The sequence below is a fragment of the Numida meleagris genome, chromosome 3 (assembly GCF_002078875.1).
Source record: "Numida meleagris isolate 19003 breed g44 Domestic line chromosome 3, NumMel1.0, whole genome shotgun sequence".
NCBI lineage: Eukaryota > Metazoa > Chordata > Aves > Galliformes > Numididae > Numida > Numida meleagris.
The window spans coordinates 78,264,273-78,280,728 of NC_034411.1; the positions used below are offsets into that span (position 1 = coordinate 78,264,273).

The window sequence follows — 16,456 nt, forward strand, 5'->3', positions numbered from 1 at the left end:
TGAGCCTAGACTTTAAGACCAGATATGATATACTGAGCAGCTGAACACCTTATGTGTAATCAAGAGGCAGAGAAGCTCAAGTGAGAAACTGCACTTGCCCAGATCCGTGATCTCAAAACATCCTATTTCAATATTCTTACATTTGTCTTTCCCTTCACACAATGAGGAAATGGAGAGGAAAGGTTTAAATGAATGTTTGTGAGTATAGCTTGCTAGTGCCTAACACTGAATCATTTTAATCCTCGGGAAGCTATGGTATGGGTCACAGGAGAGCCTATTTACAGAATGCTGGCTGGTTTCAACGCTGACCTGGAATGATCACCCCTCCACGTTAATAAAAAGGTATTTGCTCTTGAATGTGAAGTGCTATTTAAATGTGACTGAGTTATTATCACAGACACCAAGATCACCTCTGCTTCATGAATAACCGACCAATCCTGCTGGAGAAACTCTCTTTGCATCTGAGAGATTACCTTTTACCTTTTCACCCTGTGAGAAAATAAATTCACCCAGCACTGACCAAAGTTAATTTGCATCACTCTTCATCCGTGGAGCTGAATGAGTTAAGGCTGAAGAAGCACCTGCCCTAGAAAAGCCATGCAAGCTTGGAAATCAAAGCAACATTAGTGTGCAGCTGAGCATAACAGGGTGCTTAGGTCTGCAGCTGTGGCATTAGGCTGGGGTTTGAGTTTGGTGCCCAGCGTCCACTCCTGGGGAGGTAAAAATGCTGAGGTCCTTCATGATTGCAGATCTTCATGTAAATGGAGTCATTAGCAAGGAGGGTGCTAAGTGGGGAATTTGTGTTCCTGACAGTGAGTGGGTGAGAGAGACTACAAAAACCATGATGATCCCAGTAAAATTAGCAGTCAAGGATCTATCACTTCCAAACGGTTTCCAGAAGCTATGTGGCTGTGCACTTCCATACAAAATAAAGGTGAGAAAAAAAACCAGTTTGCTTTGTGTCTAAATTTGGCCTTCATTAAGATGTCTGGCAAGTTCAATTTCCATGAAGCATGAATAGAAATTCTTCTCACTGGACAAGAACTAGCTTGCACATCAAGGTAACCCTGCCTGCTGCAGCTCAGTGGGGCTGATGGGGTAGAGATGCCAGAGATACCATGGCTACTCAGTGCGGAAAAGGCTAAGATGAGCGACTGTGGGATGCATCCACTGCAAAAAAAGGCATCAGGGCATTTATAGCTACTTTGCTCTTGGTTGCTTTTATTTTTTCTTCCTCATGTGTCTCTCAGTCTTACAAAGAGAGAAAGCAAAGGTAATGGTAAGGGTAGGAAGTCATGAAAGCAGGGCACAGTTACCTCAATTCCTCCATGTGTAAATTCAAGGATTTCAATTTCAATACTAGATATGTGGTATGGCTGAGACTCATTAGTATGTAGTGAGTTTTTAAAATGAAAGAATTATTCAAAATAATAGTGGGTATATATCTAGGAGACACTCGATGGTTCAGAAGGACAGGATCATACCATGGTGTGTGCACCCTACCAAGGTAGAAAAAAGCAGTCACTCTTGATTCATTAGAATGAGTTAAATGCATTATCTACCCATTAAAAGTAAATAAGGAAGACCCTTGAGGATTGCCATGGTTACTGTTAAGTGTCAAGCAGGCTGGTGGCTGAAAGGCCAGGCCTTGTTTGTTGCAGAGATGTTTCAAGAGGTGGAGGCCATTGAAGGAAGTGTGAAGGAGCAGGGACAGAGACGTCAGATAAATCCCTGTAGAAGACACAGGTGTGCGACCACTCCTGGCACTCCTGGTCTACAATTAACATTGAAATACAAATTAAAATACAATTAAAATACTCTTTACCCTCTATTTTATTATTATTATATTTTATTAGTTGAGTATTTTGGATTCAAGCTGCTTTACTACCCTGTATCTTCTCTGATCACAGAGCCACATAAATCGGACTATAACAGGAGGCAAACTCCGTGTTAAGTGAAGGTGTGTGGCTGAGAAAGGATGTAGTCCAGCTTGTCAAAGAGAAGGAGTTAGAAATAAGTTTTGAAGCAGCAGATTTTGGAAAGCCAGTATTGTAAAGCAGCATTTGGTGTTCCAACTGTGGCCAGGACATGGAGAAGACAGCAAGAGGCAGATGCCGGGTGGGAAAAGACATGCCTAGAAGCCCTAATATGCATCACTGCACTAAGAAACAGTGAACTATTTAGTGAAAAAACTGAAACATACAACTGAAACAACTGCACTCGGCAGCTTGATATTGGCAGAATGGCTTGAGGATAAAGGGTAGTCCAGTGGTTTTGCAGCCTTCAGCTGCTGTTCTGCAGCAAAGTTTGTGACCATTAAGGCTTTCAAACCAGCAGCAAAGGATGTAAAGAAATCTGAGCTTCCAACAACATCCCTACCAGTCATGTGGCCTTTCTCTGACAGCCACTTTACATCTACTGATTAAGTCAATCTCAATTCATGTATCACAGCACTGTTATTGGTACAGAGTGTTGCTGATTGTGCAAGAATGTGTTGCGATGCTTCATCTTGTAAAAGATAGAAGTGGAAAATATTTCCACAGTTATCTTTACTACAGATTTATTCCTACCATGAAATTAACACCCTTCTCTAACTATAGTGTAGTCACTAGGGTCAGTTAGTCTCTGATCCTGTAATTCTCTCTTCACTATACCTTGTGTCTGATGTCTGCACCAGTCTGTTGTCAAGTACTGTTGTGAGACATGCATCACTCCCTGAGTTTTGTGAACAAGGACATCCTTCGTGACCACTGACACATGAGTATTTTAGCAGAGGCACAGCATTGATGCAACACAGTAATGCCACTTCTAGCACCCAAGCAAGGATGTGAAGGGAGGGGTCTGTGCATGGCCTGGCCTCCTGGCTGGTGTGTGGGCAACTCTTTCTTCCACAAAGAATTCAGATTTTGCTAGTGCAAACTTTCCCAGTTCTGAATAGGATGAGTGTGCTCTCTAGATCTTGGCATGACCTGTGAAGTGCATGCCCCAGATTCCTTGGCTTGGTCTGAGGAGCAGCTTCAGGTAAATCCAGAGGATGTGCCTTTATCTTTTTTCTTTCCTCCATTTCCCCTCCTCACTGAATGCTGAAAACAAAACAAAACAAAAAACTAGAGGTAGTGAAATGATAAAAGGCTGAAAAGGGCAACACAAATTCTGTTGCTGACTCTGTTGACTGGCTTGCTGTACTTTGCAAGAAGAGAAATGAATTTTTCTACACATATGTTGTTCAGAGTTGAAAAATGTTTTTAGTGCTTCTTTCCAGTGGGAGGTGAGGAGGAAGCTCTTTCCTCCCACTTCTTTGAAATCAGTTTCTCCTTCTAGTTTCAAAAATCACGAGGATAGCTGTGGTTTAATACAACTGAGGCGGTCGAAATCAGCTCGTATTTTGATGAGGTCTTCTGGGTAAGCTGATGGGAACTGTTTATTCAGAATTATTTGCCTGTTAAATGCAGAATGCTTTCTAAAAATATTATGATGGCCTGTCAAATGAAAAAAAAACAAAGCTATCTCACTCACTTAAGATTTCTGTGTAGTTACTTTCCTGGAAATGAGGGAACCAGAAGGAGGTATGCTCAGATGGAGCTGCTTTCATAGTGACAGACCATCTGTGGACCGGCTGCTTGAACACTACTTTCTTTGGATGCTCATACTTCTGACCAGGTGCTGCTCTGAACAAACTAGGATTTGTTTGAATCTTAACCTTGAATCCCTAACAAAACAGATTCCAGTCAGCAAATAGAAGTGTTTACAGAAGTGCAGATATTACTAAATCCCGCAAAGTATGTCAAGTTCAAATAATTAATTTACTTAAAGAAAATTGTATTTAAACCTGTAACAACTCCCAAGAACAGCATTTTAGAATACAGTCATTCAAACGATAGTATTTAAAAGTTCACTGTTCCTAGGAGCTGAAATCAGCAGCTGCTATAGAAACCTTAATGTTTCATCATCATACAAATTAAAAACATTGGTAATATTAATGGAGGCTTCAACACATACCACGTTTCATTAGTTAAAACATTTACTTTTGTTGCATCTTGAAGAACAAGAATAATTACTTTAGCACAGCTTCCATTGCTTATAATAACAGCACAGAGCTGAATAATCCAGCCAGCTACTGCTGAACTGTACCGCAGTCACTGGGCTGTAACAGCCCAGGTGATGTTAATTGAAGATAACTGCTAATTGAGCTGCCAGGTAACTGCTAATTGAACTTCACCACTCTAGTGTTTGGGCTCAGCTAAGTGTTGTTTTTGGCACTTAGGTTTCTTACTCACATGACTGTGGATATGGAGGTTTCATTTTCAATGTGAATTGCTTAGGTAATGAATAACGTGAACAAAGCAGAAGTGGTATTAAAAACCATCATTATGAGTGAGGGATCTGGAGCACGAATCTTATGAGGAGTGTCTGAGGGAACTGGGATTATTTAATCTGGAGAAAAGGAAGCTCGGGGACGACCTTATTGTTTTCTTCAACAACCTGATGGGAGGTTGTCGTGAGGTGGGTGTTGGCCTCCTCTCCCATGTAACTAGTGATAGGACTAGAGGGAATGGCCTCAAGTTGTGCCAAGGGAGATTCAGGTTGGATATTAGGGAGTACTTCTTCAAAGGAGTTGTCAGGCACTGGAAGAGGCTGCTAAGGAGATGACGGAATCATCTTACAGTTTCTTGTAACTGACATTTTTATTTTGAGGATTTTGTTTTTTTCCTATGCTTCTTGTAACTATCACATCTTTCAGAGCAAATAGATATAAAGTTTTCACTATATGTGAACACTTTGCAGTTTTAGTGGACAGGCATCTATTTTAAGCTAGGTCAGCAGGGAGTGGGTTTTAGCATGAGTGTGGAGCAAGAAGAATATGTGCATTTGGCATCACAGTGCATCACCTTACCTACTGTGCTACTGGTCCCTGTAGCAAAGGATGAGCAGTTCAGGAAATGCATGAAAGATAAAGAAAAAGAAAGTGACTTAACTGAATGCCTGTTGTTGGAAAATGAATACAGAATTAATGTCCTTTTGAAAATTCATCTGCATTGAATGGTAATTTAACCAGCTTTTAGGAAGCAAACAGTATGATGAGTAAAAATGAGAACAATCTGTTAGTGAGATCTCAGTTTTATAACTCATGATGGGTTTTAATATTGAATAGTTCTCAAGTGCAGAGAGAAAACATGTACCTACAATAGAAATGACATAGTGAGAAATAAGGAGCTATTCTGGTGAACAATATGAGTTGAAAACACTTTCTCCACCCCAGGTGGGAGGCTTTTGTGAGAGAAGGAGTAAATCCTAACCAACAGTTTGCTGAAAAGATCGGTGCTGGTACCTATGACAAACAGCCCATTATGTGGTGAAAAAATGATGGAAATCATTTCCCTGAACCTAAGAAGTCTTCAATTTCATTTTTTCTATTTCCCTCTCCCTTTCCCACCAAGGAAATTTACACAGTTTTCAGATTGCAAGGGACCAACTTATTCCCTTCATATTTCACTTGGGTCTGCTGACAAGTGATAGAGCCACTTCCTCACTCTGGCCCAAGCTGCTGCCCTGGGTAGGCATTCATTAGGCTGATGGACTTTCAGAGTGGGAACTGTGCATGAAAACCAGACCCTCTTGAAGAAAAGTAGAAACCCATGCCTTGATTTTGGTAGAAGAGAGTGTTACCCTGTTTCTACTTCTGTGTCTGTCAAGCACCATGTCTTCACACAACTATACCCATGTATCAGGGTTTGCAGGTTTAGGATCTTGGCACAGAGCTATTCTGAAATCAGTCCTTAATGATATGTGTTTGGAAAACGCTTCTCTCTGCGTCCCAAAGAAGCTTTTTCTGTGTTAAACAGCATGAAATAGAGAGACCCCCATGAACAACACTTGCTTCAGAGCAAATGAGGATCTTTCTCACCTTACGTTTGGGTACATTACACATGTACCTAAAAGGGATCAAATAGATTTCTCTGCTTGCTAAAACAAACAACAGTGGCTCTGTAAAATAGCAGAATCTGGGATTTTTCTCTCTCTGAATATCACCATGGCCACTTATTTTATTTTTGTTAACTTCAGAGTATGAAGATATATACATCATTTTCCTTCCTGAAAGCAGTTATAACAAGAGTACAGCAGAGCTCATTCTCATAACCGAGAGACTGGTTGTTTCCTTTCCAGTAATATTTCTTTTGCAGAAAAGCTTATGCATAAAAATACCTTTTCCCAAAGCTAGTGTTACAACAGTAATTTGAGCAGATTGGTGCTGTTCGTAATTAGTGCTGCATTTCGTATTGACTGCTGTGCTGGTGGAGCTTTGTGACACCAGCTATATTAGTTATGGATCTCTTTCCATCTATAGGCAGCCGAGGGGAGGTATAATGTTGAGAGCAAAGTGCCTCCTGAAGACTTGGGAATGTTCCTGTTGAACCGCAGGTATAAGGTGATGAAATAGCTGAAATCCTCCCAAGATATCACCCTGACGTTAGGCAAACAGGAACGTGGGCTGCTTGAGATGCATGCAGACAAGACAGAAAGTGGAAAAAAAGAAAACATTCATTTGGAAATTTCCAGCTGCATCCTCCTGTTTACGCTTATGTTTTAAATACCACACTACCTAGGGAAACTTTCACTGCAGTAACAAAAGGCTGAACTTTCTGGGTCTTCTGCAGGACAGACTGGAAGGAATGTTTGGATACTGTAATTAAAAAAGTCCACTTTCTCTTCTACCATTCACAACAGCTCAACCTTTCCTCTAAGGGACCGGTTCAGTGGATAACCTCCCCACTGCATTACAGAAGATTCTGATAAAAAGGACTCAAGGTTTCTTTCATCATTTTCTCATCAGGCACACACGGTCCTTTCAGTCTGCAGTTTCGCATTACACAGAGATGCAACAAAGAGCTTTTTTCTCCTTGCACTCACCAGCATCCAAAGGACAGTTGCAGCACGGGGAGGACACCAGCAGCTCGTGTAGAAGCTCTGTGTAATTGCAGCTGGGCTTTTCCTCTTACCCCAGGGCACTGGTGATGGGACAAGCCAGGTCCAAAAGTGCAGCTTAAATGAAGCGAAGTAAGTGCTGTAATCACTGCAAGTGTTCATAGCCCCTTGGCACTCACATAGTTTGTGGTTCCAACTCAGTGGGAGCATATGGAGGAAACTGCCTGAGCCATGACAGAATTGCCAGCTGGGAGTCAGTGTCTTCCCTTTATGACCCTGTGTCCAGTGTGTTTCCATTAACAAGGGGTTTCTGGTGGTACTTTTCCTAAGAAACAGTCTGGATACCAGAGACAAAGCTGGAACAGGAAGCAGGGGACCTTTCTGCTTATAAGTGGGGAAAGATACAAGCTCATGGAGAATAAGTGGCTGCTTTAGGAGTAAAGTTGTGCATACTAGAGATACACTTGGTTTTGTGTCCAATCTCTTTCCTACACTCACAGACATTTAAAAGCATCTTCTGTGTTTGCATATGACTGTTCTCCTACAACTGTGCTAAGGCACATGTCACTGAGAATGAGCCTTGCCATATGAGCCCTGTGGCACAGCATAAAGCCATCTGATTGTGTCCAGTGGTCACTATGCTGTAGGCAGTTAGAATTCTTCCATTTTGTTTTGAAACTAGAAATAACTTCATGCTATACGAGCAAAATTAGAGAGTGTGGTGGGCACCATGACACTGCTTTTCAAATTCCCCAGCCACCACTGTTGGAGCAGCTTCTAGTTCTGTAAACAGGACTCCCAAAACAGCAGTGATGGGGCTTTCATGGCAATGGCTGCCATCGCTCTCCATGTTTCAGGTGAGATTTACTAGAATCAGCTACTGCTAATGATAACTGTTTAAGATAACACTAAGAGAGAGGAACTGTGAGCAAGTTTTGTGTACAGGGATAGCTCTTTCTCATGAATGGTCATGTGTGTGGCTATATACATGTGTATGTACACAGTGATCAAAAGAATGATGTAAAATCCTATTTGAGACATGCAAGTGTGCCGTTATGAAGCTTCTTTGTTCCTCTGTAACATTAAAGAAAGAGCCAGTAGATGTAATGGTTACCTGCAAAGAACTAACACTGGATCGCTGTTTAAACAACTCTGCAAGTGATCTCTCAAGGGATCTCATAATCACTTGAATTGCTTAGCTTGGAGAAAAAGTCACAACATTTTTGTGAGTGTTGTAGAATTGGCAAACGAATTAGGACTTACTTTATCACAATTCTTTTTAATAGCACAAGCCTGAGAAGTGCAGAAAATCAGCAGTTTCCTCTGCTCCTTGTTTGATTTATTAAAAAGTAAAGAATTAAAAAACATTCTTCAAACAGAAAAAGAGCAGTGCCTTTTTACTACCATCTGCTGAACATGTTTGGAGAACCAGGAGTTTCTTTTTCCATCCATGGATATATGTGAGGGTTTTTTCCCCATTCAATTACTTATTTACATTTCAAAGTGAAGAAGGAAAGATGAACCTGCTGGGACCTACCATTATGTTTCAAAAGCAGCAGCTAAAAATCATGAAGTTGCCAGCCTGTTCAATCTCTGCTTCATAGGTACTGTACTGATGCATGAGGATATTTAATGTTGAAACAAGTGAACTGTGAAGGCAGTGGGTCCATTCCTTAAAATCTCCAAGGTATCCAACCAAAAGCCTTGGTGACCAAAGCCTCCAAAGGCTTTCTTCCTTCTTAGTTTCTGATCGTGCTTATACAACCACACAGGTCACTTTAGTCTAGAGAGGAACGGTAGTCTGCATGGAGCATTCCTCTTCATGACAAGAGCACTGTATTCAAGATATATTCTTATGTCTTGTCCAAGAATATGTGGAGAATTGCAAGGTAGAATAAGGAAGTGCAACTGATGTCTTATACCTAGACTTGTGCAAGGCCCTTGATGTGGTTCCACACCGTATCCTTCTCTCTAAATTGGAGAGACTAGGTGTCCACCACTACTAGGTGGACAAGGAATTGGTTGGATGGTTACAGCCAAAGGGTTGTTGTCAATGGCTCTATGTCGAGGTGGAGGCTGGTGATGAGTTATCTTCCCCAGGAGTCCATCTTGGGACTGGTACCCTTAAACATCTTTATCAGTGACATAGATGATGGGATCAAATGCACCTTCAGCAAATTTGAAGACAACGCCAAGCTGAGTGGTGCAGTTGATACAACAGAAGGAAAGGATGCCATCCAAAGGGACCGTGACAAGTTTGAAAGTTGGGCCCAGGTAAATCTCATAAGGTTCAACAAGGCCAAGTGCAGTGTGTAGCACTTGGGTCAGGGCAATGCCAGGTATGTGTACAGACTGGGAGAACTCCTTGAGAGTGGCCCTGCAGAGAAGGACTTGGCAGACCTGGTAGAGGAAAAACTTAACACGAGCCAGCAGTGTGTGCTTGCAGTCCGAAATGATTCTATCATTCTAAGGTCTAGAAGGTCACCCAAGGGTGAAGGAGAATAGAGGAGAGAGATCTAATGAGGAGAGAGATGAAATGAAAGCAGAAGGCTTGGGTTTGCTCAGTGCCTTTGAGCAATGAGGAATGACCTTAAAGCAGTTTTTCAGAAGAGCAGGAGAGGCAGGGTGACAAGTGGCACACCAGAGTCCCTTTCACTTGGAATTGCTTGAGAAATCCTGTACTTTTCACGTATGTGTCAGATCTCTTGAAAAGTCCCATTGAGGATGCTGAGGACCATGCTAGTGAATTGAAGCAGGGATGCTGAAGAAGCCCTAATCATCGCTGTTCCCAAACTGCTCTGTAGCAGAGACAGGTGAACAGCTCATACAATCATTTTTTATATTGCCTCCATTAACAGCTCAGCATTTAAACAAACATCTTTTGATCTTCATTTTTACTTTATCAGACAATAAGTGGCATTCAGAAACAGTCACCAGCTTGCTCAGCTGCTCCTGCCAGGAGCTTCCTTCCAGCTTGTGTTTTCTAATATCCATCACTAAGCTGAACAGCAGCTGGAAGAGGTCCCTGCTACACCCAGGAGATGCAGTACATTGCACTCCATGGAGTGTGCTCTAAAAGTGAAAGAGAAGGCTTTCCTGACCTCCCAGTGCCTATGCTGAATCTCTGAGCAGCTTTTCATGTTCTTGCACTTTGCCTTTAGTGACTTGATATGCGCTTGCTGGGCTTATCCATCCTCTGTCACAAGTGTTGCTCCTAAATGCTCCTGTTGGCATGCAGTGAAGAGCCATCCAGCAGTGAGTCGTGCACAGCACCTCTGCATGCAAACAACGTTTCATTTTGGATAATTGAGATTTGGATGAGGCTTTGTCACTCCAGTATAATAATAACAATGTTGTTGCTACAGAAAGCAAACAGAAACCAGAGGAATACTCTGTATGTTCCACCTTTCTCTGCCAGCAGGACACCCAAGCTATTTGCTGAAGCAGTGCTTTCTCTGGCTGGACCATGCTTGACTCTAAGCATACCTTTGTATTGTAAACCTCTGCTCTGGAAAGTGGGAGATGAAAAGTTGGAAAGGTTTTGGTGAAGCCAGACCTGATGAAGTCATGACTCAGCCTGGGAGGAAGAACTTATGTGAAACACCTGTAAAAATCCCTGCAGGAGTTTATCATTTTACCCACTGAGACCTCCTCATTTTCTAAAAAAGGGGGAGGGTGAGAGGAATTGTCACTGTTGTCTGTCTTCTTTCCAAGAACACAGTAGTATTCAGGAAGGTGCCTGTCTGAAGCTAGCATGAAAAATGGGGAAACTGGATTTACTTATTTGGTCCTGCCCCAGAATTGTATGGGATAACAGCTGCTGAGTTTAACATTGCTGACACCCCACGTGCCAAGCATGTTGACAGCTATCTGTTCTTCAAGGGGACAAGATTAACTAGCCTGAAAGTGCCTCAAGAGTCAGAGAGGAGTCTGTAGAGCTGGAAAGCATTAGCAGCCATAAAAAGGAGTATTAACAATGATAGCAAAGTAGGTGACATTCTTTCCAGTCCAGAAACCATGCAGTGTTATGGTGAAAATGATTCTTCGATGATACGTAGTTTTCAACTTCTGCTTTATGTGTCCTCTGTGTCTATTTTTGTTACAGAGCACGCTGTTCGAACAATACAGCAAATGAAGGGCATGTCTTCAGGTCCTCTGGGAACAATTCAGGTGCCTAAACACGTGTGTCTGGAGCCAACAGAGCTGCCCTTGCTTTGCTATCTGACTTCCAGTTTCTATTCCAGAAGGGCGACTGCTTTCCCTGTGTCACACCTGACAGTCCTGACAATGGGGCTAAGAGACCTCAGGCACAAAAAATGGCATTGGGTGAGCATTTTTAGGCACGCAGTCACTCCCTGGTGGAGTTTGTTTCAGAGTTATTACTGAAATCTTTCACTCTGCACTGAGGTGAGTGTCTGGTGGCAATGCCACCCAGCCCACAGCAGCCTCCCTGCACTGCCAGGATGAGCAGTGTCACCAGGGGGACACTGATGGTAGATTCAGTTTCTCTGGGGCTGGGGCGGGGGTCACATGGATGCTGGAGAATGGTACCCTCCCTCCAGGGCATCGGGATGATGATAAGGTTCAGCTCTGCTGGGCGGTTAGTTTTCTGTATGATGCTTTTGTTCAATTTTTATTAATGATTCAAGATATCCTTAGCATCAGACTCTGACCTCCACAGCTCCACAACAACTCTTCAAGTTGGCAACACCCTCCTGCACAACGTCACGAAGAGAACATTTGGGGTGGTGCAAAACTGTGGCCCTAAAGAAGGCTCTGAGTTGTTCACTTTCCCACAAGAAACCCAAGCAGACGCCAAGCGATTTGGACCAGCATTTAAAAGCATGTTGCTTTTGCCTCTCTATGAAGTTGGCAGAGCAGCAGCACCATGAGCAGGTGTGAGCAGGGCCCCAGCTCCCTGTGCGGACACACGGGCAGGCAGCGGCGGGTGGGAGCCATTAGCACTGTGCTGCCTGCAAGGAGCATCCAGGGGCATCCAGGGGCCTGTTTCCTTTTTAGGAAAATTATTAATGACCACGAGGAGAAAAAGTGATTCAATAGCAAAAACTTGCTGCGCACCAGCTGTTGTTTGGAAATGGATTCAACTAAAAAGAGCAACACAAACGGTACAATGAATTTACCTCACTTGATCCAATGTGTGAGCCAAGACGCAGTGCTCTTGCTCTTTGTTGTGTTTTCAATTGTTATTCTACATCCCTCCACTGACAACGTCCTTTTGCTAAGGAGGACCATTGTTTTCACTTGAACAGCAAAACAATCTAGAAAATGGGGCTGGAACCACAGAGCAACAGCACACATAATTTCAGAGGTGGAATTAATTTAACCCAGCTTGGAGTTCTGCACATGACCCCCTTCTTGTGCAGGGGCGATGAGAAAATGTGAATGGCATGTTTGGTCCTGAGCACCTGAATTTCATACCTGACTTTCCTCCCTGGATCCAGGTAAGAAAGTGAGTTTCTTCTTGCAGGGCACAGGAACTGTCTCTGGGTCAAGGAAAACCTTGCTGATGGTGAAAAAGGTAGAATGTAGCACCAGGTCTGAACTGAAAGTCCACCACATGCTGGGGGACCTGCCTTGCACTGGCTGAGCATGGAAAACAATGTACGTTGGGATTTCTAAACACAGCTATGCCCCATCCCTGGAGACACTCAAGGTCAGGCTGGACGGGGCTCTGAGCAACCAAATCTAACCATGGGTGTCCTTGTTCATTACAGGACAGTTGGCTTAGGTGGCCTTTGATGGTCCCTTTCAACTCAAATGATTCTCTGAGATATAATCCTGGGCTTAACCTACAAATTGAAACAGTCAGAATGCTCATAGACTGTTAAAAGTTTTTCTGGAGTTCGTATCTTTTGGCAAAAGAATGGCTGTGGTCACCACTTACTGGCAGGCTTAGAAATGGGGCTGGAACTGTTTCTAAGCTTTATGAGTTTGAGTTGCGTGGTTCTCATTCTTTGACTTGCAGATACTTTCAGAAAAAAATGTTAAAATTCACATTTATTACTTATTCCATCTAATGTAAGAGTCTGACATTTTCAATCCTCCCATTCAAGAATTATATTATTCAAACCCCTTATACAACTTTTGTCTCCATAGAGGAAAGACCTTTATTAGGGGTATTGGTTTTGTTTTGTTTCTTGTTCTGTTTGTGTATGAAGTTCAAAATATCCTTAATAAACTAAACCTCCCAAGTGAAACAAAGAAAGAGAGAGCTGTATGCTAGGCCCAGTTTTCTAATACCAGCTGTAGCTATGAGTCCCTGTGGGATTTATAATCTACAATAGCTTTTTAATTTTGCACACAAACTCCGTTTATGGTTACCTTGTTAAAACAACTTTTCAAATGCTTCAAGATTTTTTGTAGAATCTGTTGTCTGAACAGTTCTATATACTGTTACATGTATTTATTTTCTATAACATAATTTTTAATTAGCCACCTGGCATAATTCAGTAAAGCTTTTTATGAAGATAAAAGAGCAACTACTGAAAAAAAAAGTTTAAAAGTTGGGATTTAAATACGGGAACCAGAAAAAATCCTTCTTCTAACTTTCTCCACCCTAAATTCAGATTCTACATTATGGAATAATCCACGTGTCATGGGAGAGAGCTGGAAAATCTCCTCAAGTAGTCCTCCTACCATATGGGAGCTGCTGCGAGCAAATCTACAGAGAAGTTGTTTAATGTTTCTTCTTCTGAGTTTCACAGATGCTTTTTAAGCCTTCACAGCTGCCATGTAATTAAGCTTTGCTTTTTCGTGACTTTGGGAGCAAAAAGTGAAGCGCTGACAGTAGCACTCTGTCCTCAACGCCTGCCTTCCTGCAGTCAGGTTCAGCCTATGTTCTGCACTCAGGAGCATGGAGTTGGTCCGGTTTCTGATGGCAAGCCCTGGTTCTCCTCTCTGCTGCCCTTAGTGATCTGTAAGTATTGCAGTCACACTTTGTTTCCTTCCCATCCTTCTTCACTGTAGATGCCAGCCTCTCTTGTGATGTCTAAAGGTGGACTACTACTGGAGAACCCTTCTATCGTGAGTTTCAAGATCTCCTCGTACAATGCAAGTAGCAGTTATTTAGACTCCTTTCTGCTTTGCAGTTTGCTGCACTAATTTTGCAGCAGAAATACAAGCAATTTGCATCGCTACAGCAGCCTCTGCTCCTACTGCCATTTGGATCCCTAAGCCATGCTTGAAAAACTTAAATCTACAGCCTTCTACCTACTGGCTGGCAGCGGAGGGAACCTCCTATACCTGCTCAGAGCAGCCCTTAGCAGAATTCTCTCACCCTGCAGGCCATCCTTTGTTATTGGTGAGGTGGTGCCCACATGAGAGCACAAGGACCCACACTGCTGAGCATCCTGTGTCACCGCTCTGCTCCTGCCCACCTGAACGTGCCAGTCTTAAAATACTCACTGGTGTGTGCTGGCTTCTGCATTATCCCAGAACATACATATCCAGTACAGGATTTGAGATGTGAGTTACCCACACCTTGGTTTTTCTCACTTCTTTCTCTGCTCAATAAATTAAATCCCACTGCCACAAAGGAGTGGATTTAAACAAAGACCCCTATTGCCCATCCACAGCTTGGGTTCTGTCTCAGAGCCAGAGGAAAATTGTTACAGATCTATCAGCTTTTCACTAGCACAGGGCATGCGTAGGTGCTTGGTCTTCTACAGCTGCTGCAAATCTCCAATTTGCAGCCTGCCCAGAGCACTTGCCCTGTATGAGCCTGCCCTATCCCACTGCAAGAAAAAGGCTGTTGCTCTGACAGCTCTCTGAGAGGTGCCTGCATGGAGTGAGCTGTAAAATCAGTTAGCTAGCTTCCAGTCACAAGCAAGATACTGAAGCGAATAAGGAATGTTATATATTTTTATCTTTAATCTTGGCAGTGCCTTTCCTTGTTTTATACATTTGTAGCTTTGCTGTTACTCTTCTCTGTGCCCTTGTGTGAGTGCACTGTGTTATCTTCACATCCTACTTAGGAGTAAAGCTACCTGCAGGTTAGATGGTGAGAAGTATGACATTGTGCTGCTGCCAGCTTGGTTGCTGATCAGCTCCTGCTGCATAAGACAACCTGTTAATGGTATGTCTCTGCTGTATCTATTTCTAGTCTGCAGTGAGTGATGAGCAACTTGAGAAACTCCTCCTTATCTAGGTCCCTCCCTGGAAACAAGAACAGGTATCCAAAGGTACGAATTTTGCTCTGGCCACATTTGCAGAAGACACATTTCATGTGATGTTATGCCATAGAAAGACCCAGGAAAGAGACCATATATTTAATACAATACTTTCAGTCACTCAGTCACCATCCAAGTTGGTCTGGGACCAGCTGGAGCTCCTTTTGGCTGAAGTTCAATTTGGTAAGCACCTAAGTTTCTCTTGCACCTCTGAGGCTGGAAGGCTGTGCAAAGGGCAGGGGCCAGAGAGTTTAAAGATCCTGGAATTAGACTAACAGAAAGATTGGAGCCATGTTTGGATGTCTTAGCGCTTGGTCCTTGTGTGGGGCAATGACCAACCTTTGTTGTCCTGGAAAGGGAGTAGTAGAAGCACCTTTGCATGCTACTCTCCTTAAACCCAAAACAACAGCGAGTCACTGGCCTTGCAAGAGTCTGCTGAAGATCCCACTTTGGGAAATAACTCTGTGTAGATTAGGGGAAGTGGGAGTGGTAGTCAGCACTATCAGCAGACCTCCTGAGGCTAGATCTGGCAGGCCTGGGAAGGCCTCCTTGGGTTGGTACTTGGAGAGAAGGATGGAACCGAGGTGGGCCTGCGTGGACAGGAGGGAAGAAGGGATGCACAAGAAGGTGTCTACACCTGAGCCATAATAAATAGCTTCTCTTCAAAACTTGGGATCCCGGGATTTCTACAGTTTCTTTAGAAATCATACCTGTCAGAGCTGGGTATGAGACTTTCTCAGAGGCAAGTGCTGCTACTACACCAGGGGGAGATGAGAACAGTCCTAAAGATACCTACTGAGTCTGCTGTAGCCCGATTTCCATTTCTGCAGGAGCGTGCATGATGCTGGTTGATTCATCAGCAGCACAGACGTTTCTTCAGCAGGGCTCAACTCCTGATCATGATGGGGCCATTCCACAGGACTTCCTTCACAGAGTCTGGCAAGATGTGTTTACAGAATCCTGGCCCTTCAGAGTCTGATTATCAGCCCAGAAGGTTCTTCCTCAAGATGGTCGGGTATGGCAGCAGCTCTTGGTGTTGGGATATCCTTCCATATATTGGGAAAAGGCAGGGGTCTGTGAACCACTGATGGTTCCTAGTGGCTTGAACTCCAAAGACCTCACAAAAGAGCTCATAAAAATGACTTGCTGACATTAGATGGATATTTGTTCCTGAGCTGCTTTGAACGGACTTTTTTTTTTTCTTCCTATTTTCTCTTTTCAGCCTCCTTGTTAAACTTGATTCTCAGCCAGATCTCAGCTCTGCTGTCTGACACCTGGATTTTTTTTTCTTTCTCTGAAAATCATGCCAGTTGTTGGGTAATCCTTCACTCCCACTGGGGCAG

At 43.1% G+C, this 16,456-nt stretch overlaps 1 long non-coding RNA gene across 1 annotated transcript; it reads left to right on the forward strand.

Moving 5' to 3' along the window:
- On the forward strand, positions 14,727-16,134 carry LOC110397091. The gene is made up of 3 exons (XR_002437536.1): positions 14,727-14,944; positions 15,047-15,125; positions 15,944-16,134. It is a non-coding gene; the product is annotated as an uncharacterized LOC110397091 (long non-coding RNA).